At 43.7% G+C, this 23,626-nt stretch overlaps 1 long non-coding RNA gene across 3 annotated transcripts; it reads left to right on the top strand.

The window, feature by feature from the left end:
• The first annotated feature begins 489 nt into the window (after positions 1–489).
• On the top strand, positions 490–22,341 carry LOC114486426 (uncharacterized). Of its 3 annotated transcripts, none has more exons than XR_008617566.1 (6): positions 490–945; positions 7,625–7,830; positions 13,321–16,114; positions 18,036–18,351; positions 18,732–18,913; positions 22,174–22,341. It is a non-coding gene; the product is annotated as an uncharacterized lncRNA (long non-coding RNA). The 3 variants fall into 3 exon arrangements; XR_008617567.1 differs by lacking the exon at positions 490–945 and adding an exon at positions 5,296–6,917; XR_003680123.2 differs by lacking the exons at positions 490–945; positions 7,625–7,830 and having other exon boundaries at positions 12,663–16,114.
• Positions 22,342–23,626: the final 1,285 nt, after the last annotated feature.

Below are 23,626 nucleotides of genomic sequence, written 5' to 3'. Positions count from 1 at the left end.
ATGAGGTGAGTACATAAAATCCTCCCACAGGAGGCAAGTGGATCACCTGACAATGGACAGGGAGGAGTGGGTAGTGATTGGAAAGAATAATATATTCCACCATGATAATACAAACTTAGAAAATGTAGAGAGGAAAGAAGAAAATCAAAATTACCTGTAATCCCACTGTTAACATTCTGATATATTTCCTTCCAGGATATATGTCTGTGTGCTTGCTTGCTTGTTTTGACAAATTTAAGATTACATAACATATACAAATATATACCAGCTTTATAGGCTGCTGGTTTATATAGAATTATAATATATAATGAACTCTTTCCCATATAAATAATCATTCTTTTGAAATGTCACTTCAATGCCTGCCCAATTTTCATATTAGTTTGGATAGACCAGATTTTGTAACAATAAAAAAACCCTCAACTTTGTTGCCTGGCTTCAAATCACAAAAGTTTATTTCTTATTCAAGCCACATGTCCAATGCAGGTTGACATGGAGACTCTGCTCACCTTGATCACTCTGGAACAGAGGCAGACAGAGCAGCTACCATCTCAAATGTATCTGGCTATTGTATAGGAAGGAAAGGAGAATATAGGGTAGCATGCAATGGCTCTTAAAGCTTCTGCTCCCAAGGGTTTCACATTTTGTTAGCCAAAGCAAGTCTCATGGTGTGATATATTTTTTTTAAATGGCCACAATATTTTGCAGATCCTCCAATCAAGAATTGAGTCTGTTTCTCCACCCCTTGACTCTGGGCTTAGCCATGTGACTTACTTTAGCTAATAGGACGTTAGCAAATGTAACATAAGCAGAGGCTTAAAATATGCTTGTGCATTAGGGCTTGATCTCTCCTAGTGCTTTTAGAACAGCCCAAGATTGACCTAGAGGATGACAGACCATGTGGAGAGACCATGATGCTGTCCCAGCTATTACAGCCATCCCAGATATGTAAGTGAGGCCATTCTTAACCATTCAGCTCCAGCCAGCCCAGACCAGAACTGTTTAGCCAATCCACAGATTTCGAGCGTTGTCTTAAGCCACTAAATTTGGGGGCAGTTTGATATGCAGCAAGAGCTGGCTTATATACACATCTACATCTAATTTCATCTGGGAGGGAGCCAGGATATTTTTTTTTAAGTCTAAATGACTACCTCAATATTAAATCATAAGGATGTGCCATCATTTATTTAACCATTTTCTTATTGTTAGAATCGCATTGCTACCTAATGTGTTACATCACATTTACTATAACTATAAACAACACTACCATGAATATCTTTGTGTATAAATATTTATCCACGTTTCTGATTATTTAATTATAATCAATTGGTGGAAGAAGAATTACTGGGTCAAAATTTAAACCTCTTAATAATTACCAAATTATGAGACAAAAGGATTGCACCAATTTATATATCTAATGAAAGTATGTAAGTGTTCCCATCTCACTGCACCCTTACTCACCATCGAGTGTGAGCTTTTAAAAGCATCTTTACTAATCTAACAGGGGAAAAAAATCTCATTTAAATTTTAATTTCATTGCAAATTGAGGTTGACTTTCTCTTTCAAATATTGTTAACAGTTAAAAATTCTTACATAACACTCAGAGTGTATATGATAGTATTTCCTTATTTTTCTATATTGAATTAAATCCAGCCTGAGTGCCCCACAGGACTAAATTGGCCGGAAGCTCGATACCAGATATCTTTCCCAGTTTCCTTTCCCTCTCTTAGATAAGTCCATCTGGGTTCCCACGGCCTTGAAGTAATGTCCAGTTCTCACACTTAGACATGTCTTATTCAGGTCCATCTACCTCGAGGGCATTAGAGTCGGTGCAGGTCCCCTCCTGCTCAAATTTTTAGCCACCTGTTGTTTGCCCAATATCATGTTCTGTCAGCACCACAGGAAGGCAAGATGCAGACCTCTAGTTCCCTTGATTTGGCAAAGTTGTCATTTGAGAAAGCTTAAATGTGGCATGTGGCGGATGGGAGGTGAAGGGAGGTCGCTGGGATGGCCAGAGGTTACATGTACTGCAAAATGCTTTTCCCCGTGGAGTGAGCAGATATCTCAGAAGACAAGCAGCATAACTATTTGGAGCATGATATAAATGTCAAAAGTCTAAGAAATCACATATGGAATTATTGAACCATAAGTCATCATATTTCTTCTGTAACCAAGAAAAAAAATCACATTTTTATTGAGTTAGAAAAGAAATACAAAATCAGACTATGAATACTGCTTCATGAACAGACTTACTACCAAGACCCTCTGTATTCACACCTCCCAGCTCCACTGTTTTTTCATACGCTGCTCTTTGAAAAAGCTGCACTTTCTACCAAATGTCGGGGGATATAGCTTCAGTCGGTCAACTGTTCTCATCACTTGGGGTGGTGGGGTGGATCCCAAACCCAGTCACATTGCTTGCCTCTGAGGAGCGTATAGTCCTGTCTTCCAATCTTCTCTTAGATAAGGCAGCTGAGTGAAAAAGCCAAGTCCCTATGAAACCCACTAACTGACTACCCGTCAGCCTATGTGCCAGTGTTATAGGGGTCAGTATAAGGGCCAGCTGCCCTGCATCTAAGACAAATGGAGAACTTACAAGAAAACACACGAAGGCTGCTAATGCCAAACACGTTACAAGGCAACATTTGCCTGTGCAATCTGTGTGTTATGTCTTCTATAAAGGAATGCCAGTGAAGGAAGGAAATGAAAACCGTTCCCAATATGGGCAACCTCCCCTCCCCCACACATGCTAGAGCTGAGGCAGTGGATACAGAAGTTGGCAAAGGAGCAGTGAGGGGGAAGGGACCCTGAGAAGGCAAATCAGAAAGGTCAGCTCCTGTGCTTTGAATTCGTCGCTGGAAAAGAGAGGAGTTTTTACATGGGACCCCCACAGAGCCGTTTTACTGTTCCAAGTCTGCTTGGGGTCCTTTTGATGTAGTTACTCTACAAAATCTCACATCTCCTTTAAGATTCAACTTCAGCTAAGGGCCCTGAAGAAACAAGGCCTCTTTTGAAAGAACAGAAGAGTCCAGAAGCTTCAGGGTTCAACAGGCCACTGTCCAAACTGACAACCTGCTCTCTAGCCTGAGGGATGATAAAACTTCACAGACTGGGAGAGAATTCCACGTCAAGAATGTCTGCTTCTGAGAGCTCACTCTGGTTGCCCTCACCCCCGTTAACAAAAACAGATGTGTGTTCATGAGTAAAGTAAACATTCAAGGTCAATATACGTTCCTCTCCAGCAATCTAGTCTGGCACTTCAATATGAGCAAATAGGCTATGAGGCAGAGTGGAACTTTTCTATAACATTGGTGTCAAGTGACAGGACTCACATCTGTGTATTAGGTTAACTGTTACATTAAATATCTACAGAATAGACTTTTTCTGTTTCGTGGGAAATGATCTGAGCTACAGTAAGTCTACTGACGTGGAATAGTTATCCTCTATGAGAGAAACAAGAGAGTATGATCTTTACGAGCCTGAGTTTGAATGCTGGTTCTAGTGCTTACTGTCTGTGTAACCTTGGGCAAGTCATTTAGCTTCGGTTACTGTCTCTAGATGGAGGTTTTAATAGTATGTATTTCCTACCTTGTCAGCACTAAACGTGTAAAAATGTGAGCCTATTCTAGAATTACTCCAGGACACTGGGGGAAGTAGTATCCAAGAAGTCTCGATACCTGAACTTGTCTTCATTCATCCTTTCATCAGATATTTATTGAGTACCTACAATGTGCCAGCTAAAGATGCAGCAGTTATGATGAAAGACACACCTGAAAGTAATCATGGAGTTTATGGTCTCCTGATTCATCTGCCACCCTCCCGAGACATGACCCTCCAGCATCACTCAGCACCCTGAGTGTGATGTTTCTCAGAGTTACTTGAACCTAAGAATCACCTGGCACTCTTGTGAAAAAACAGATTCTAAGATCTCACCTCATCCTACTAAATATCGCAGGGAGACTCTGACTTCCTTTCCTCATTGGCAAAATAGGGAGCAGAGCAACCCTACCACCGTCTCATTATGTGTTCCCAGAGGAACAGCATATGGGAAAGGCCCTCAGAAACCGTGAAGTCACTTTCCAGCATGTGGCATCTAGGTTCTCTCTGGAGGATCAGAGAAGCCAGCCAAAGGCCACTCAGTGCCTGTAGTCTGTCCTGGTGTCCTCCCACCCCAGCTCCTCCTTCTGCACTCTTTGGAGACATGAATCAGAAGCCACCTATCCCCGCTTTAACCTAATGAGTTAATGGGTCTCATACCGGAACCAGCTTCAAGTCCACCACCAAGGTGAACACTTGCATTGTATTCTGGGAATGCCTGTTACAAGGCTTCAGAGTTCCAGTCAATGGCCATAACTGGTGGTTTTCCAGGGACATCCCTGCCTTCCCTTGGCACCTGCTAAAATGGGAGATGAGCCCAAAGATTAGAGGGGTGAATTGTAGGGTCTTGGTAAGTTCTCATCACCCAGCCCCTGCCCACCTCTCCGGCTTCATCTCCCACTCCTCTTCCATACATCACTAGCCCTTGACTGCCTCTCCCCTTCTTTCAGTAATCAAATCCTCCAGTTTCAACGGGTCACAGAGCCATCCAGAATAATGATGATATTTCCTAGCCCTCTTGCTATTATGATCAGTGGGTTGTAAGCAGAAATGTCATATGGCCACACCCAGGAACAGTCCACAGTAAACAACTGGCATGTGTTTTATCCCTGTTCTATCCTATGCCTTCCTCCATCCTGCTGCTTGGAAAGCAGAGGTAACAACTGAAGCTCTAGCATCTGTTTTAGATGCTGGGAATGAGACAACATGTTAGGCGTTCTGGGACCCTGAGCACTGTACGGAGCAGAGCCTCTGCTTTAGTCCTGAACTATCAACCTCTGTACTTTCACATACACTTCTATCTAACTTAAGTCAGTGTTATTTTGAGTTTCTATTACATACCTCCCAAGTGAGTCTTTACCGATACGGTGCTCAGGAGGATGGATTCTGGAAATACACTGCCTAAGTTCAATCACTTATTAGCTGATAGCCACAGGTATATTGCTTCGCTTCTTGGCCTCAACTATAAAAGGTAGATGCTAAAGACAGCATCTACCTTCTTGGATTGTTGTTAGGAATGAGCTAATAATATATGTGAAGCTTAAAACATGTAAGGCCTGACGTATGGTAAACACCCAGAGTAAAAGTGTGCCCTAAGGGAGTAAGACTGAAAGTTGTTCTCTCAAATCAGACGTAGGCTTTTTTAGTGCAGCAGCAATACCAATAGTGCTAATAATAATATCTTTTTAAATTTTATGGATTACTTTGCAGGAATCTTTTAACAGTTATGTATGAACTGTGCATTATGTATGTATGAGTTATGTATTATTACTTTCATTCCACAGACAAGAGAATGCAAGGTTAGAGAGGTTAGGTTAACATGCCCCAAATCACATAGCTAGTAAGGGGCTGTGATAGGATTCACAGGCAGGTTTTTCACTTCCAAATTCCATACATTTTCTGAAAACCTTCACTTGCTCCTAAATGCAAGTTGTTGTACTGCTATGCATTCTCTTTTTCTAGGTGCCTGACGCACATACGTTCTTTGCAAAGGGATTCCCAGACTAGATTTTTCTGTCTGTAAAGAGTCAAAAAGGGTGCCCAAATTCCCCATGTAAGAAATTTTGTTTTCTGGTCGCCGACAGCTCAAATGTGAATAGGCCGTGTATTTGATCCCATAAAAAGTTAGCCCTAGACTATACTTTGAAAAAAGGGATCCGATCAGGGCTCGCCTCAGGAATGGGGGTGGAAGAAAAGCCTTGATCCATCCCCATCCTGGTTGTAGTCTGGATAAAAAGCCCTGATTCTGAGTGATATTTCAGGCTCACCCTAAAAGGGGCCCAGAGTTGAGCGTCTGGGATGGGAGTGAGGCTTCATGACAGTGCATGTGTTTTGAATTGACAATTCTTTTAACAGAAGCAACTTGGAACCAGGACTGGGGGAGCTGCTGCTCACAGGAAAGTTGTAGCCATTTTCCATGTTCCCAGAGAGCAGGGCAGGTGGCTCCCATTGCATCTGGGGGCGGTGGGGGCAGGGGTTAAGTTAGACACTAGGAAGGGCTTGATTTCTATAATGATTGTGAAAGGCAGGCACAAACGTGGTTGTGGAATATAATTATCTGTGCAGATTTGAAGCAAGTATAGGAAAAAATCTTTCACATGTAGAGGGTATGGATTGAATGTCGTTGTAGCAGAAAACAGGAATTGAGAACAGAAAGTAATGGTATAGGGCTTCCCTGGTGGCACAGTGGTTAAGAATCCGCCTGCCAATGCAGGGGACACGGGTTTGAGCCCTGGTCTGGGAAGATCCCACATGCCGCGGAGCAACTAAGCCCATGCGCCACAACTACTGAGCCTGCGCTCTAGAGCCCACGTGCCGCAGCTACTGAGCCCGCGTGCCACAACTACTGAAGCCCGTGCGCCTAGAGCCTGTGCTCTGCAACAAGAGAAGCCACCACAATGAGAAGACTACACGCCGCAATGAAAGAGTAGTCCCCGCTCGCCTCAACTAGAGAAAGCCCACACACAGCAACAAAGACCCAACGCAGCCAAAAATAAATAAATAAATTTATATTAAATTTATATTATATATGGTCAAAAATAAGATGCTTCACGCAGTGTGTAGAATCAGGGAGGGATGTGGCTTTTGCTTGTGCACCTTGCTATCTGCAGAGGTGAGTGCCTGGAACCTAAGGGCTTGGGGCCCAGCACAAGGGAATGGGAAGAAGCTCAGGCAGCGGCCAGGCTGGCACACCTCCCTGCATGGCCTGGGCATTCCGGTCCCCTCGTGCACACAACCAAAGGATGAAATCAGGTGAAAGCTGAAGACTCTCCAAGCTCCGAGTTCCTCTGAGCCGCAATGTAGAGAATTTCTATCGGTGGAAGGTGATTTCTCTGTCCTCGGTTAGTTTCTGTGGGCTACACTCCTGAATCTTATTTACACTTTCTCTTGAAGAAAAAATTGTGTAAGCCTATGGAAAGTTTCTTTCCTAAGTGGCAGGTTCTGTGTAGGGGCAGCGTGGGCGCGAGGGTATAGTTAACAAGGAGGGAAGATGTAGGGAAACGTGACAATATCAACTTAGAAACGGTCACTCCAATCCCTTGTGTTTGACTTGGACAGGGAGGCCTGCCTGCTTTGTCCTACTTCATAGGAAAATGACAAAGAGAAGATAGGTGAGAAAAAGTTAAAAGTTATGTACATCCCTTTTGCCTCCAAGCCTCTTACAGCCTGCCACATCGTTAAAAAGGCTTACTGTGTAAGTCTTCCACCCAAAGTTTAGAGAAAAAGAAATATTAATTGAAAAAAACTTGTTATATCCTAATGAAGTTTGTTCTTTTCTTCACGTGTACAATTTTTTTAAACTTATATAAAATGAGAGAATTGGTGAAGGAAAGAATTACTTTTTCAACTCACAGACTCTACATTTACTCCAATAAGAAATTCCACTGTCAAATGTAGTTGCCCCAAAGTGAACACAACCAACCACAAGCGGTTGAAAAGAGTTGATTTATATGATTTTCTGTGTATAAAGGTAAAGGGCAAACGTACAGCGTTAGCTATCCTGATTCAATCCCAATTTTTTTCTCCAAAGGAGAGAGAGGGAGAGAGACCCAAAAGGGAGAAGAGTTGGCTCTCAGTAGCTTTCCATTCGGCTGGAAAAGGAACAGCTCTGGTTGCTACAACTATGGTTGCTCCTTCTTGCTATTTATGGATGGGGTGGCTGTTACTGCAGTCCACTAGCGCCCCCTATTGTCCCCTTCAGGAAACTCACGGGGCAGCATGAACGGCTAAACCTGGGTAAGTCATCTTAACATCCTCGAAACTTTTCTGACAAAGAAATCTCAAAATTTTGAAACTATGCTTCCACATTTAATTCACTGAAAGACAGTTTATAGACAAGTTACATTATTATTTCTGAGACTTAGAGAATGTTAGGAAGGATCTTTAGAAAGTTTGTAGCCAATTGTTTTTTTACCTAAGTGTGGGTATTAGCTCTGAGAGGTATTAGCAGTTATTATGTGAAACCAAAATGGGTTAGGAGACACTGGGTTAAGTAAACATTAATTAAATATTAGATAAGCAGGTTCTTTCCTGCTGGTCTTCTCAGATCCTTTAATATGGATTGTGTGTCTCCCAAGGGGAAATGCAATTTCCCGATAACATTTGACAACAAGAACCACGTTATATATGAATTTCTTGTAGGGCTAATATTTCAGGGAACACTTTGGGAGAGTGCTAACTGAGTTCAAATGAATCATTCTACAGGTTTGGAAATAGTCCCGGGGAGGTGCCAGTGGCTGGGTGGTAGTTAGTAGGGCCGCCGTGAGGATCCATCAGGAGGCTCCCAGCTCCCAGAGCTGCTTCTTCACCAGAGAGCCTACCTCCTCCCCGGAGTCGATTCTTAGTATTCCTATTTCCACAGAGCATGTTTACTTGCGGAATGGGAAATGGCATTGCCTTCAGCCAAGGATATTGGGAAAGTGAAGTAGACCCCTTTCAAGAATGCTCCAACTCTTTGGGGAGGAGAATTTGCTTCTGGTATTTTCGATTCAATTTTGCTGTCTCTTGTGAAGAACCTCATTTTTTTATAAAAAATGTATATTCAGCAAATACTTACGATGCACACGGTTTTCTGGTACTTGGAAGATTCAAGATTATATAGCACGTTGGGTAAGAGCAAAGGTTTGGAGGTCAGGTTCTGGTTCTGCCACATTCTGGCTGTGTACATTTGGACAAGTTACTTATCTTTAAACTCAAGATATGGAAACAACTTAAGTGTCCATTGACAGATGAGCAGATTAAAAAATTGTGGTGTGTATGTATGTGTATATATATATATATATATATATATATATATATATACACACACAATGAAATTTTATTCAGCTTTTAAAAAAAAAGAAGGATATCTTGCCATTTGAAACAACATAGATGAGCCTGGAAGACATTATGCTAACTGAAATAAGCCAGGCACAGAAAAAAAACTGCATGATCTCACTTATATGTGGAATCTAAAAAAGTTGAATATATAGAAGTAAAGAATAGAATGATGGTTACCAGGGGTGGGAAGGTGGGGAAAATGGGGTGATGTTGGTCAAAGGATACAAAGCTGCAGTTATGGAGGGTGAATAAGTCTAGAGATCTAATGTACGGCATGATGTGGTTAAGAATACCATAATGATTATTGGAAATCTGCTAAGAGAGTAATTTCAGTGCTCTCACCAAAACAATAACTAAAAAAGTTAACTATGGGAGAAGATATGTTAATTTGCTTAATTGCAGTGTATGATTACTGCATACACTACGTATATGTGTATCAAATCATCTTGTCGTGGGACTTCCCCTAGAGACCAGTGGTTAAGACTCCGCACTTCTACTGCAGGGGGCACGGGTTCGATCCCTGGTCAGGGAACTAAGATCCCACATGCCTCATGGCGTGGCCAAAACAAAAAAAATCATCATGTTGTGCACTTAAAATATATACAATTTTTATTTTAAAAACTCAATTTGTAAAATAAATAAAAGACTCAGAATCCCTATCTATAAAACCTGACTAATCCCTTCTCCACAGGCTTGTGTTGAGGATTAAATTAGAAAACCCAGTTGTCCCTTGGTATCCACGTGGGATTGGTTCCACCACCCACCCATCCCCAGCAGATACCAATATCTGCAGATGCTCAAGTCCCTTATATAAAATAAATACTCCATACCCAGGGTTCCACATCCGTGCAGATTTCAGCCAACCAGATTGAAATCCGTGGTTGGTTGAATCTGCAAATGCGGAACCCGGATACAGAGGGCCAACTGTGCATGTAAAATGGTTAGTACAGTGCCAGCACATGTGTTTAATAAACATTTGCTGCTGCTGCTATTATTATTGTTTTCCTTATTATGATTATTGATATTATTATGATGACATTGTTGTTACTTTTATTGTCCCTGCCCTCAAGGACTTAATAGCCCAGCTGGTGATAGAAGACAAGCACACTCAGAAACTTCAAATAGAAATATAAGGGAATGGAACAGAGATAGCAACTAGGTCTCACATCACTTGCCATGAGCCTTCAGTGGCTGCCTCAAGTGCTATGTGGAGAAGAATTCTGAAGTTCTTGCCAGCCTTGGAGAGAAAGAGCACTGATATCAATTAGTGATGTTTTTCATGGGAATGAGGAGTATGAATGAAGTTATACCACACATACTTACCATTCTTAAAATCAATGATGAAATGCCAGATGTGACAGATTAGATAGAACAGTCATTTCTGGAGAAGATAAGATAGCTGGACCTTGGAGGATGAGTTTGATGTGAATAGAAGGAGATGGAGTAAGGGAGGGAGAGGTATCTGGCACCAGGGATTTTGTGAGCAAGTGTGCCAAATATAAAATCCATATGGCCTATTTGTGTGGCAATAAGTAGACCAGTCTGTCTAAAGAAGGGTTTGATGCTAAAGATTAGCTCTACAAATATGGTAACCAGAGATGCGGAGCTGGTGATGCAACATCCAATAAGTTTTCCCACTCTTCCCACAAATTCCCTCTTATGCATTGGGCCATGTGCCTGGATTTGAAGTTCAGAAAATGTGGATACCAGTAAGTTTCTAGCACCATCTTGTCTATCGTGGAGCTGTTCAAAGGCTCTTTTCCAGGACCTCCCTGGTGGTGCAGTGGTTAAGAGTCCGCCTGCCAGTGCAGGGGACACGGGTTTGATCCCTGGTCTGGGAAGATCCAACATGCCGCGGACCAACTAAGCCCGTGTGCCACAACTACTGAGCCTGCGCTCTAGAGCCTGCGAGCCACAACTACTGAGCCTGCACGCCACAACTACTGAAGCCCGCATGCCTAGAGTCCATGCTCCACAACAAGAGAAGCCACTGCAATGAGAAGCCCACGTACTGCAAGGAAGAGTAGCCCCCGCTTGCCACAACTAGAGAAAGCTGTGCGCAGCAACAAAGACCCCTCGCAGCCAAAAAAAAAAGCTCTCTTCCATCATCCTTGTTCATGAAGACCATATCCTTTCATGTTTTCATACTTAGTCCCCAACTGCTGTTCAGAGCCCATTACTCTATGTGCACTTTAAAAAGTCCTTACAAATGTCTTCCATCACGTACAGATGGCATTGCAGCCCCAAGCCTCTGATTCTTGGCAAATGCACACACAGATAAAAAGTCATTGAAAATGAAAAATGAAGAATCAGGGCTTCCCTGGTGGCGCAGTGGTTGAGAGTCCGCCTGCCGATGCAGGGGACACGGGTTCGTGCCCCAGTCTGGGAAGATCCCACATGCCGCGGAGCGGCTGGGCCCGTGAGCCATGGCCGCTGAGCCTGCGCGTCCGGAGCCTGCGCTCCGCAACGGGAGAGGCCACAACAGCGAGAGGCCCGCATACCGGAAAAAAAAAAAAAAAAAAAAAAGGAAGAATCAACCTACCAGAAATTGCAGCTTGCATGTATACCATGTGCCTTCCCTGTATTCAAAACTGTGCTAGCTCTGGGAGGGATATCAAAGATGGGTTTATTAAAACCACAAATAAGGATGGGAAGTTTTGAAATACCCTGTTTGCAAAACTTCATAATGTGGCATAATGAGATTTTATTCATCCATTCTTTTTTATGGAGTATCTACCAAGAAGCAAACACTTCTGTATTAGTTGGGACTTGTATGGTTACAAGTGACAGAGACCTAACTCAAGCTTGTTTAAGCAAAAGAAGGGGCTATAGTAAGGGATAATGTGACATCTGTGAAACCAAAATACAGGAATGTGCCTGGGGCACAGGAACCACTGAAACACAGAACTCCAAGACCATCAGGTTTCTCTTTTATTCTTCTTGTCTCTGTGCCTTCATTCACTCACTTCCTTAGTTTCATTCTTCCTTCTAGCTAGCCATCACCTTTCTCCACATGGTGAAAAACAGGGGGGCCAACAACTCTCAGATGTACCAGTATATCTACATAGCTTTGGGTGCTAGAAAGAAATTATCTTAACATTTTCTCTGGTTCCAAGTTGAAAAATCCCTGGGAAGGACTCAATGAAGTAGTTCAAGTCAGATAACTCCAAAGAGTCATGAAAAAACATGGCAGCTCCCGTGGGAACCGTAAAGATGGGGTGAAGAAAGAGGAAACTTATGGAAGAGAGGGGGTGAAGTGCTGGGCCAACAAAACAAGAGGTGCCTGTTACACCTTCCCTTATTTGTTTTTTCATGCCAGTTCAGCTACGCTATCAACAAACAATTCCATTCATTTAATAAGCACCTATTCATTTACTGAGTGTCTGCTATGTGCCAGGTACTATGCTGGATTCTAAGGATGAAACGATGACCACGATGCCTCTTAGAGTGCTAGGCATTCAGAGATACAAAGAAATATAAACTAGACTTGGTTTAGGACCTGTGGGAACTTACCACACAACTGAAGGCAGAAGACTGTATTTGGAGAATCATCAGGGGGCAAGCTGCGTGCTATGGATAATGAAGGTAAAGGAAGGTGAGTGGGGTCAGTGAGGCCTGGAACCTTCCAGGGAAGCATCTTGGAGAGGGTGGTACTTCTGCAGGGTCTTTAAAGGGTGAGGAAGTTTTTGTTTATGACTACATGTGTTTTGGGGTTTTTTTTTAAAGAGTATATTATTTCATTTATTTAAACTAGACTTGGTTTAGGACCTGTGAGAACTTACCACACAACTGAAGGCAGAAGACTGTATTTGGAGAATCATCAGGGGGCAAGCTGCGTGCTATGGATAATGAAGGTAAAGGAAGGTGAGTGGGGTCAGTGAGGCCTGGAACCTTCCAGGGAAGCATCTTGGAGAGGGTGGTACTTCTGCAGGGTCTTTAAAGGGTGAGGAAGTTTTTGTTTATGACTACATGTGTTTTGGGGTTTTTTTTTAAAGAGTATAGTATTTCATTTATTTATTTATTTATTTATTTATTTTTGGCTGTGCTGGGTCTTCGTTGCTGCACACAGGCTTTCTCTAGTAGCGGCGAGCGGGGATACTCTTCGTTGCAGTGCATGGGCTTCTCATTGCAGTGGCTTCTCTTGTTGCGGAGCATGGGCTCTAGGCGCGCAGGCTTCAGTAGTTGTGGCCCGCGGGCTCAGTAGTTGTGGCTCACTGGTTTAGTTGCTCCATGGCATGTGGGATCTTTCCGGACCAGGGATCAAACCCATGTCCCCTGCATTGGCAGGCAGATTCTTAACCACTGCGCCACCAGGGAAGTCCCACTACATGTGTTTAAAGTGCAGGATTTTCACAACATCACACTAAGTGAGGCCTCTGCTCCTGGCTGTCTGCATCTGGAATGCAGCCGGCGGCCAGTGGCCCTGTTCCCTTCTCAGAGACAGGACTACCACCCACAGCTCTTCTGATAGCCTTGCGTTTTATTGCCATGGCCTGTTGGATCAAAGCCTCTGAGTTTGATGCAAGTTCAGAATAATTTCCTTCAAGGATTAACTCATCTTTCTGGGCTTGGGGAGCTACACAAGCAACATCTGGTACAGCCTGCAGAGGCATTCTTCACCCAAGGAGTTTCAAATTTCAACATGTGAGCCGTGCTGCTAAATAACATCATCAACGGGAAACAGCACTCAGAGACCTCATCTGGTGGTAACAAGAGCTCTGTGTAATGCCCCGAATCATGTTTTGCACACGACAGTAATAAATGGTGCAAACGGTAACAGGTCCTTTATCACTTTGTTTCTTGCCAAAGGGACTGAATTCCACACTGATGGGGTTGAAATCCCCTTGTGGGCGTCCTCTGGGGCCATTTCATAGCCCGTGATAGCACTGTTAACAACCCCCATCCTGTGCATGGAGCAGCCCGTAGGCTCACATTTTAATGTAGTCACAGGGAATCGCATGGTCAGTTCCTTTTCTAGATCCCATCACTCACCTCCCTGTCTGCCCAGGTGCTCCTGGAAAATCCTTGGTTGGGCCCATTTCCTTGCCCCTTGGTAAATCCTGGCTTTATTCCTCCCTGGCTCTGCCCTCTGCATCCTATGGGTTAGTCCCCCCACTCCTGGAGTTCTCTTCAAGGTCAAGGTTTTACCATGTTCTTAAAGGTGAAACCCTATAATAGTTGGGTGTTATGTGTCAGGGATGTATTATTTATAGGGGCACTATTAATCATCACCAGTAAGGAAAACGAGGCTCAGAGTTTGAGTGAATTGCCCAGGTACAAGATATGAACCCATGTCTGTCTCACTTTAAGACTGTGATCTTTTTAAGGGATAAATAAAGGAATTCCAGAATATGGTCATGGGAGTCCCACATGGGAATCCATACTTCCAGGTGCGAGAGGGAGAAGGAAAGAGAAATAAGGAAAACACGACCCACAGTAGTGGCACTGAATTCAAAGGAGGAGAATTTTGAGACATGGTGAATTGTGTCTAAGGCCACAGTTGGAGAATATGGAGACCATTGGCATGAAGAAGACTATTGGCAGGTGTTTTCAAGAAAAAGTTTAGTTGAGTAATGGGTCTGGAAGAGGTTAAGTAGAGGGTAGACTGCAAACAAAAAGAAAGGGCCACCACATAGATGATGGAATAAAGTGAAAGGCTGTTCTGTATCTACTAAACTTGAAACTCGGGGTGGAGGGGGACAGGGCGTGGACTCAAGAATTGTTTTGACAAGCCCTCCAGGTGATTCTGATAGACACTAACGTTTGTGGACCACTGCTATAGTACAGTTCTCAGCCTTGGCTACACATTGGAATCACCTGGAATAATGCTTCTGCTCTATTCCTGAAATTCATGTAGTTGCTCCAGGCAATAGGGGCGTTTACAAAACTCTACAGGTGATTCTAACATGCAGCTAAGAGCTGAAAACCACTGCTGCCTCAGAGGAAGTGGAAGGGGTAAAAATAACTGTGATGCCAAGGGCTAGCTGTGCCAGACATTGTGCTAAGGATAAGAACATGCTTTTAAAGCTTTAATGGGCATAAGGAAAACCCAACGAGCTCCCAGGTGCTTTACGGACATTGCTCCAGTGAATCTTCATGATAAGACTATGAGGCAGGTATGATGGTTATTCCCATTTTACAGATGAAGACACTGAGGTTCCATGAAGTTACCTGACTTGCTGGGGCATCAAAGCTGGAACTTGAAAATCAAGTCTTTGACTCCAAAGTACTGATTCCTTTTTTTAGAATTGTGATAAAATATATATGACAAAAATTTGCCACTTTCACCATTTTGAAGCATATGTACGGTTTTAGTGGCATTAAGCACATTCACGATGTTGTGTAACCGCCACCACTATCCATTTCCAGAACTTTTTCATCATCTCAAAACAGATACTCTGTACCCATTAAACAGTAACTCCCCATTCTCCCCTCCCTCCAGCTCCTGGTCACTCCTATTCTACTGTCTGTCTCTATGAATTAAAGTATTCGTTCTAAATCATCATTTCCAGATGGGCTCAAAGAAGAAATGAAGGTGCTGAGGTTGATCAGTTTTTTTCCTTGAATAAGATATCTCTGAGTTAGGTGAGGCTCCCACCTGAAACCCGTATCCCCAGATACTGAAAAACTTGTAATTCCCACCAAACAGCATAAGCTCTCTTGCCTCTGTGCCGCAGCACGGGTGAGTCTCTTTTCCCACCTTGCCTTCATTTAGCAAACTCGATCTCCTCCTCCAAGTCTCCCTCCAGGCATGACCATCCCTAGGGATCTGAACCAAGCTCTTCAACTAGCATGGTCCCACAGACCAGGCTTTGCAAACTAATGTTAACTCCAGCCACCTATGCGTCTTCTTAAAATGCAGATTTGGATTTAGTGAGTCTGGGTTGGGGCCCTAAGATTCTGAGTTTCTATCAAGCTTCCAGGTCCCTGGAACACATTTTGAGCCGTGAGGTCAGAGAGGGCAGTGCTTCACCACAGCATGTTATTTGTTTTATTTTTTTTAACTCTAGTGTTTCCTTGGCTGTTTCTCCGCTCCACTATAAATACCTTGAGGGCAGAAACCCATCTTATTTATGGTTATATTCCAGAGACTAGCATGGTGCCAACCCAGAGTAACTCTCAATAAATGTTGAATGAATGAATAAATAAATGAGCTCACAGGCTGGAAGGATAAAAAGGAACCAGATCTGTGAAGAGCCTGGTAAGCCATACTAAGGAATTTGAAATTTATCCTGAAGTTATGGGGAGCCACTGAAGGATTTTAAGAGGCTGTTATATCAAATGTTTATGTGCAGTGGGTAAGATGTGTTGGAAAGGATCAGGAATTAAATTAAGGAAATGATAGTGAGCTACTGCACTAGTCCAAGCAAATAAGTATGAATAAATAAGGTAGTGATGGTGGGAATGGGGAGGAGGCAGAGGTTTCAAGGCCACGTAGGTGGTTAACCACATATCCCCGTTTGCTTCAGACAGACCCAGTTTCCTTCTGGTTCACTTATTAATAATGTCCCCTTCATTCCCCAGAATGCCCTGGTTTGGATGATAATTATCTTTTAACCCAGTACATAGGAGATAAAGTTACTAGAACATGAGGTGGGGGTGGGGAGCAGAGTGTTTCTGCTCTGGGTGACCCAGGGAATGGTAACACCATTCACCAAACCAGGCAGTCCAGGAGGAAAAGCAACGGGAGAAGTTTCTTTTTAAAATAAAAATAGTTGAAAAAAAAAAAAAAAAAAAAAAAAAAAAGTTAAAAAGTGAGTCATTGAAAATTATTCAGTAAATTGCAGTAAGAGGATGACAAAAATTGCAAAGGAGACACACAAATGGTGGAAGTCTGGGGAGTATTGAAGGAAGTTATCATCCTCCCTCCCTGAACCTCTGAACTGAGTTAGTCTCAGCGCCATTTATTAGGAAACCTGCCCTCATCTGCCATTCACACCAGCTGCAGATGGGAAGTCGAAATGGCCAATTAATTCCGGGTTTTCTCCCTCACTTCTTACTTTCTTTTTTTGGCTGCATTGGGTCTTCGTTGCTGCCCATGGGCTTTCTCTAGTTGTGGCGAGTGGGGGCTACTCTTCGTTGCGGTGTGCGGGCTTCTCATTGCGGTGGCTTCTCTTGTTGCGTATCACAGGCTCTAGGCACGTGGGCTTCAGTAGTTGCAGCACGCAGGCTCAGTAGTTGTGGCACACGGGCCCTAGAACACATGGCGTGGACTCAGTAGTTGCGGTGCGAGGGCTCTAGGGCACACGGGCTTCAGTAGTTGTGGCTCGCGGGCTCTAGAGCGCAGGCTAGTAATTGTGGTGCACGGGCTTAGTTGCTCTGCGGCAGGTGGGATCTTCCCGGACAAGGGCTCGAACCCGTGTCCCCTGCATTGGCAGGCAGATCCTTAACCCCTGTGCCACCAGGGAAGCCCCACTTCTCATTTTCTTCTCTTCAAGTCACTGCTGCATCTGCTCCCAACAGCCAACGACTTTTGAGTATCTTCAGCATTAATTGGATCACAGCTGACCGTGGTCATTCAGACAGTCAAAACAACGACAGAGCACACCAAGGCCTAGTTAACTGAGTCTTCTCAAAAGAACACATCCCCCAGTTTGAGCCAAAGGTCAGGGAACACCAAAATGTTCTACCTCATTTATAAGCCCCGTGACCCAAGATCCTTACTACTCTCTATTCATACTTGCCAGCACCTTGGCTCTTCCCTCCCCCTACAACATGTCAACAACTGGGTAATTATTTAATAAACCTCAGAGCATACCTTTGCTTCTCTCGGCCAGAGAGACCAGGGATTTTCCTGGTTTCAGTTTCAAGGTGGTTCTGACTTCAGAGTTCCAAGTGTGGTCAAGCAGAAGAATAAATTCACCCACTAGAGCCTTTTGAGGGAACTTTCAAACAAAACTGTGGCTTTTCAAGTATTAAGAGGAAATGACAGACTGAACTAAGCTCAGTATTCATTTTAATACGTGTGTTAAAGGTTATGTTAGCAGCTGTCAAATTGCTGGCCAGCTCTAACTACATCACTCTTCGCCCTAAATCAGATATCCGGGTGGCACCCGGAACTTGCTTCTCTGGGCTGACCCTAAGCAACAGGATTGTTCAAGAAGGTGAATTTTGTCTTCCAGGCATTCCTATCACTTGTGCTAACATTAGCCTGATGAGGAAGAGGGCTGGAACCTGGGACCCCGAGCCCGGCGACCCTTCTGCTTCTGCTGGAGGCTCAGAGAGCTCTACATCCTCCAGGCACATCACCTGCTGGAGGTCGGATGCCAAGCCCATCCGTCTGACGAGTGTGACCACTGAGGATTTCTGTTACTCAGCCTGGGGGAAGCTGAAGTGGTCTCTCCTCTGCACCCCACCATGACCACCTCCTTGGCAAGTAGAGAGCAGATGTTTCTAACCCCAAGTCCATCTTACTGCACCAATCAGAAGCAAAAGATAGTAAGTTCAGAGTCCTAAGAAACCACACCTCACAGCCACCAGGGCCTTAATCATACTGAAGGTCCCCCAGCCCCCAGCCTCACTGCCCCATGGAATCCTTAGCCGTTTCGGTGCCCCGCCTCAAGGGTCGTGCATGGCTGTGGGAGAGCTGATCTCAAACTCCCACCAAAGATTGGTGTGGCACACAAGCCCTCTCTCTATCATGTTCCCATTACCTACTCCCTGCCCCCTTCTCACAGCATCTTCGTTGTGGTTGGATGCTCAGTCAATATTAACAGAACCTGAGTGATAATGCAAGCAAGTAAAGAAATGTTCTTGATGGTTAAACAAAAGTCCCTGAATAGCTGGCACTGAAAAAAATTTATGCTGTCTCTCCACAGGTAGTCCCAACTCTGTCTTTTTCAAAATGACAAAAGGATTTTGTGGACAGTGAAACTATTCTGTATGATGCTACAGTAGCAGATACATGCCATTATACATTTGTCAAAACTCATGGAATGTGCACCACACCAAGAGTGAACCCTAATGGATACTACGGACTATGGTGTAATGATGTATCAAGGTAGGTCCATCAATTGAAGCCTATTATTTCTAAGTAAGTTAAGTTTCTCAAAGCTGGAGAATCAATCCCTCTCTCCCTCTCTCTCTCTCTATCGCCCCTGCATCGCTGGTGTTCCCCACTCATTGGGTCATTCCACACTGACCACCAAGCTACAAGGTCAGGGAGGACCAAAAGGCTTGTGGATTCTCCCTGGTTCTGTAATGGTTCAGTATGCCAGAAAGAGGAAAGGGAATATTGTGGTTGATGATTGATTGATGTCTATAAAAGCAAAATGTTCTCAGAAGATAAGGAAGTATAAGTGAAGTGGCAGCCCTTCAAAGAGATCCCAAAAGAGAAAGTGGATAGAAAAGGGATGAGATTAGAAGAGGCAGAGACAAAAGTGCAAGATCACAACGAAAAACCCAAGTGAGATGGAGACACTCTTGACCATGAAAAGGAGAGTGGGCATCAGTTGGGAGGAGGTAAAAGACAGTGGCGTTCTGCTGTCCGCAGAGAGGGGAGCAAACAGCCTCACCCTCCCTGCCCTAGGGGCTTAAATAAAAGGGAGAGTGAAGAAGGCTTTTTAGAACAGTGACACCATCAGCTGGCTTCTGTCCCACACCATGTACTGCAGAATCCACATGATGAATGAATAAGTTGCCAAGAAAAGGTGAACTTACAATCAGCATCCCCAGTTTAGATGGAAGGGTGAAATAGCTGGAAAGATTTTCCAACAAAAAACACTCATGTGAAAAGGTTCCAAAGGCAAGAAGACAGTATTTGTCAAATCACAGATGCAGTTCCTGTTGGTCCCAGCATTCCCACTTACGGGAATTTCTCCCACAGATTTCCTTGTGAAATGCTGTATGTACTAGGTCACTCACTTGTAATTGCAAAGCTTGGAAACCACATGATTGGTCATCAAACAGGGGACTTGTTAAATAAAGGATGGCACATAGAATACTGTACAGGTGTAAAACAGAACAAAAACCCAAAGAAGCGCTCTACGTGTTGATAAGGAAACATCTCTGAGATACATTGCTTAGTCAAAAAAGGCAGGCTCAAAACTGTTTGCGAGGTATGCTACATTTGGGATAGATATTAAAAGGGAAACGTTCTTAAATGTCTGTTTCTGCTTGTATTTTCATTAAAAGGGGCTATCTGCCAGAAGAGGGGTGAATTAAGTGTGGGTAGAGGAAAGTACAAAGGCTTTTCACAGAGTACCTTTTCATATCGTTTTGATTTTTGAATCACATCAATATATTACTGATTCGAGATTTTTAAAAAAAGAAAACATGGTTCAGAGAATAGGGGCTGTGAGTGGGAACAGTTGAATCGCCTGTTATCTAGAAATTATCTTTCCACCCCAGCACAGTGAGTCCAGATAACAGTAGTTTGCTGTATTTGCATATTAGGAGAACTCTTGGGTATTTGTATTAAGTCAGGGCTCTTATAGGAATAAGCATGGGAAATCCAGCTCAAGTTTACCGAAGTTAAAAAGAGACTCACGTAACTGAAGAGTCCAGAGGTAGAGCCGGCTCTGGGGATGGAGGGCTTTGCTCATCACTGAGGGACTACCTAGGCCACAGGCTCACTAGGCATCATCTGTCTCATGGCACCCTGACCCAAACCACAGTGCAGATGGCTGGTAGCCCCTTCAGCGTTTTCCAAGCATCGATTTTGGAGGTCACTGCCACCCCCAATGTAAGTTTGGCACCCCGCTGCCCTTCGTTTCAGAAGATGAATCTGCTGGGGGTGACCCAGGAGCGTCAGAAGCTTCTCCTCCAGGGCTTGAGGCTGTGGTTGCTCTCTTGTGCAACAGACAAGATGCAGATGCATGACATGCTGGCCTTGAGAATGCAGGGCATTCAGAGCCAGACCAAGAGTATGTGTGTGGGGAGACGGCTGGGCCTCCAGGCTTGCCAGAATCAAGGAATGGGAGAGAATGGAGACCACTTATCTTCCTCCCACTCCCCCTTCCTCATTCCAGGCCCAAATACCAGACCAGTGTGTCTCCAAATGAGTAAAAAATGGGAACATGGGACCATGCCACATGTAAGGGATGTTAGGAAACCCTAACAAACACAGCACAACACTGATGTACTTAATTTGGATTATGAAATACAATTTCTGTGGAATCCTCTGTTAATGTTTGGGGAGGAAAAAAAAAAAAAGATGCACTGGATTAGAAATCAAGAAAACAAGAGTCCCAGACTGGAATCTGTTGCCATCCAGTGGTAGAACCACTTACAGGTCACTGAACCTTTTTCTTTGCCTTAGTTTCCTCATTTGAAGCATGTGACAATTAACTGCCTGACCAATCTCACAGAGGTTAAATAAGAACATGAGAAACTTGGAAAAGTATAAACATAACTTTGAAGTTAACTGAAGGTACATTATTACCTACCTGGCTTACATTTACTTTTTTTTTCTTACCTGAAAAGATTGGCAGCAGGTAAAATTTGGTTTACTCTGAATCAAGTTGGGTTGGCTTTTCTGACCTGTGGGGTCAGGGAAAACTTTAATTTCATAGTGGAATCTGCAGCTTTGTGTCTGTGCAAGATCCATTTCTCATCCGTTTCTTCTGAGAAACAACTTTCCCGCACCATCAACCCAGTAGTTTGGGTGGTGTGGACCCCTCAATGCTCCAGAGGTGGACACGTGATGCTGGTCTGACCAATCAGAGCATCACGCCTCCCTGGGCTACAGGATGGGCATGTGACCCAAGGCAGCCAATCAGAGACAGTGAGTTTCAATTGGAGAGCTTTGGTTGGAACTTTTAGGAAGTCCTCTCATTCCACTGGACAGTTTGTAGCCTGGGTCTTCTAGAAGCCATCTCACTCCCACCAGGGGAAAGCCTGCCTGAGAATGATGCCAACAGAGAGAAAAGCAGAGCTGAGAGAAGGAGAGAACAGATGGAGTCCTGGTGGCACTTCTGGATCCAGCCATCCCTATAGCCAGGTCTACCCCCGGACTTCTCATTACTTGAAGCAACAGATGCCCCTTTTTCCTTCAACAAATTTGAGTTGGATTTCTGGTGCAAACTTCTGATACTACTATTCAAGAATCTCTACAAAGATGAGCCATCCTGCCCACATGGAAATCTACATGAATTAAGAAAACATAAGGTTTAAACTCTACCATTATAGAGTCCAAGTGGAGCTAGAATCCTTTCCCGGATAAATATACTTCATAGTAGCACCCAGTCGACATATTGTAATTTAACAGAGACACAAATTACTAAAATAAAGAAATATTTCATTTTATTTTTACTCTTTTAGCCATGAGGTCCAAGGAAATGCAAGTTCATGGAAATGAGAAGTAATACCAGAATATGGATAAGATCAGCTTTAGAGATTTCATGGAATCAGCAGAACATGATTGTCTGGAGTGATTTTTGGCCTTCTCAGTTTGCCAAGCCAGGTGTACCATTTTGTCTAGCCCATTTAACAATTCTTTAGAGATTTCATGGAATCAGCAGAACATGATTGTCTGGAGTGATTTTTGGCCTTCTCAGTTTGCCAAGCCAGGTGTACCATTTTGTCTACTAGCCCATTTAACAATTTCTGTGGTAACTGTCCAGGATGAAGAGAGTCATCATAGAATGGAGAAGCCCAAACAACTGAAACGTTTACAGCACACAGAGCAAAACATTCAATATTACAAAGTGACACAGACTATTTAGCACTTAATTAGTAAACCAGAGTAAATCTCATTATGCAGCACTACAAATATACCTAGCCATGCCTTCATTTGCTCATTCCTTCATTCATGCATTCAGTGAGTATTTATTTATTAAGCACCTACTGTGTACCAGGAGGCAGCCTGGTAAATGCTGGAGTTACAAAGACAAAGATTAAGGCACAGACTCTGCTCTCAAGGAGCTCCCAATCTAAATCTTGCAGAGAGATATAGAAATGAATGACAATGCATCCAGAAGGACTGATAACAAAAGTCTGTTCCAAGGGAGACCCAGCTCTGGATTCATTCTACTGCAGGTTCCACGGTAAAGGTAAGTGGCATTCCTCCCCCTCTGCAGAACATAGCTTTAACCAGTATTTCAGTTCCAGTGTTACACAGAGAGCCACAGCATTATAACAAGTTACCACTAACCCAGCAGCGAGTCTGAGGCTCTCACCACTGAACCTTTAGGGGAAATAGAGTGTGACCTTGCAGAAGTGGCTGACCACTACTGAGTCTCACTCCTTCCTCCACAGCTATCCAGGAGGGCTGCTCTGCCCTTGGCATATGCCCTCAAGGTCTGGACCCACTTGGCCAGACATGGGTTTATGGTCTGGAGGGTCCTTGAAGAAGAGTTCCTTCGCTTCAACTTCTAAACCTAAGCCTTCATATTTCAAGGCCCACTTCTTCCTCTGGAATGATTTGCTTTTCATTTGTCATTTGTGATTTGGGTGAAAAGTGGCGCCATGTGCAGGTCTTGCTGAGCAAAGGACCTGCTTCACATCTTGTAAAGTGTGCAGACATCCAGCCATAGGCATGAAGAAGAGGAGCAAACAAACTCCATCACACGCCCTGCTCCCCTTTCTCCTCGCAGACCTGCGCTTCCGTCAGCACGTTGACCGGCGTAAAATGCATGCGAGGTGTGAGCTGCAGCTTCTGAGTCAGACTGTATGTCAAGTTATGCCAGTAACAGTAAAGGGTAGTTTTATAAGTGGAATCTGCAATGCTGTTTACAGATTGGCTTTTGCAGAGGTTTAGTATTAAGCAAAAGTC

This window comes from Physeter macrocephalus, chromosome 6, assembly GCF_002837175.3.
Source record: "Physeter macrocephalus isolate SW-GA chromosome 6, ASM283717v5, whole genome shotgun sequence".
NCBI classification, from domain to species: domain Eukaryota; kingdom Metazoa; phylum Chordata; class Mammalia; order Artiodactyla; family Physeteridae; genus Physeter; species Physeter macrocephalus.
Note: the sequence above shows the minus strand (reverse complement) of the source record. Positions and strands in the feature narration are given on the sequence as shown.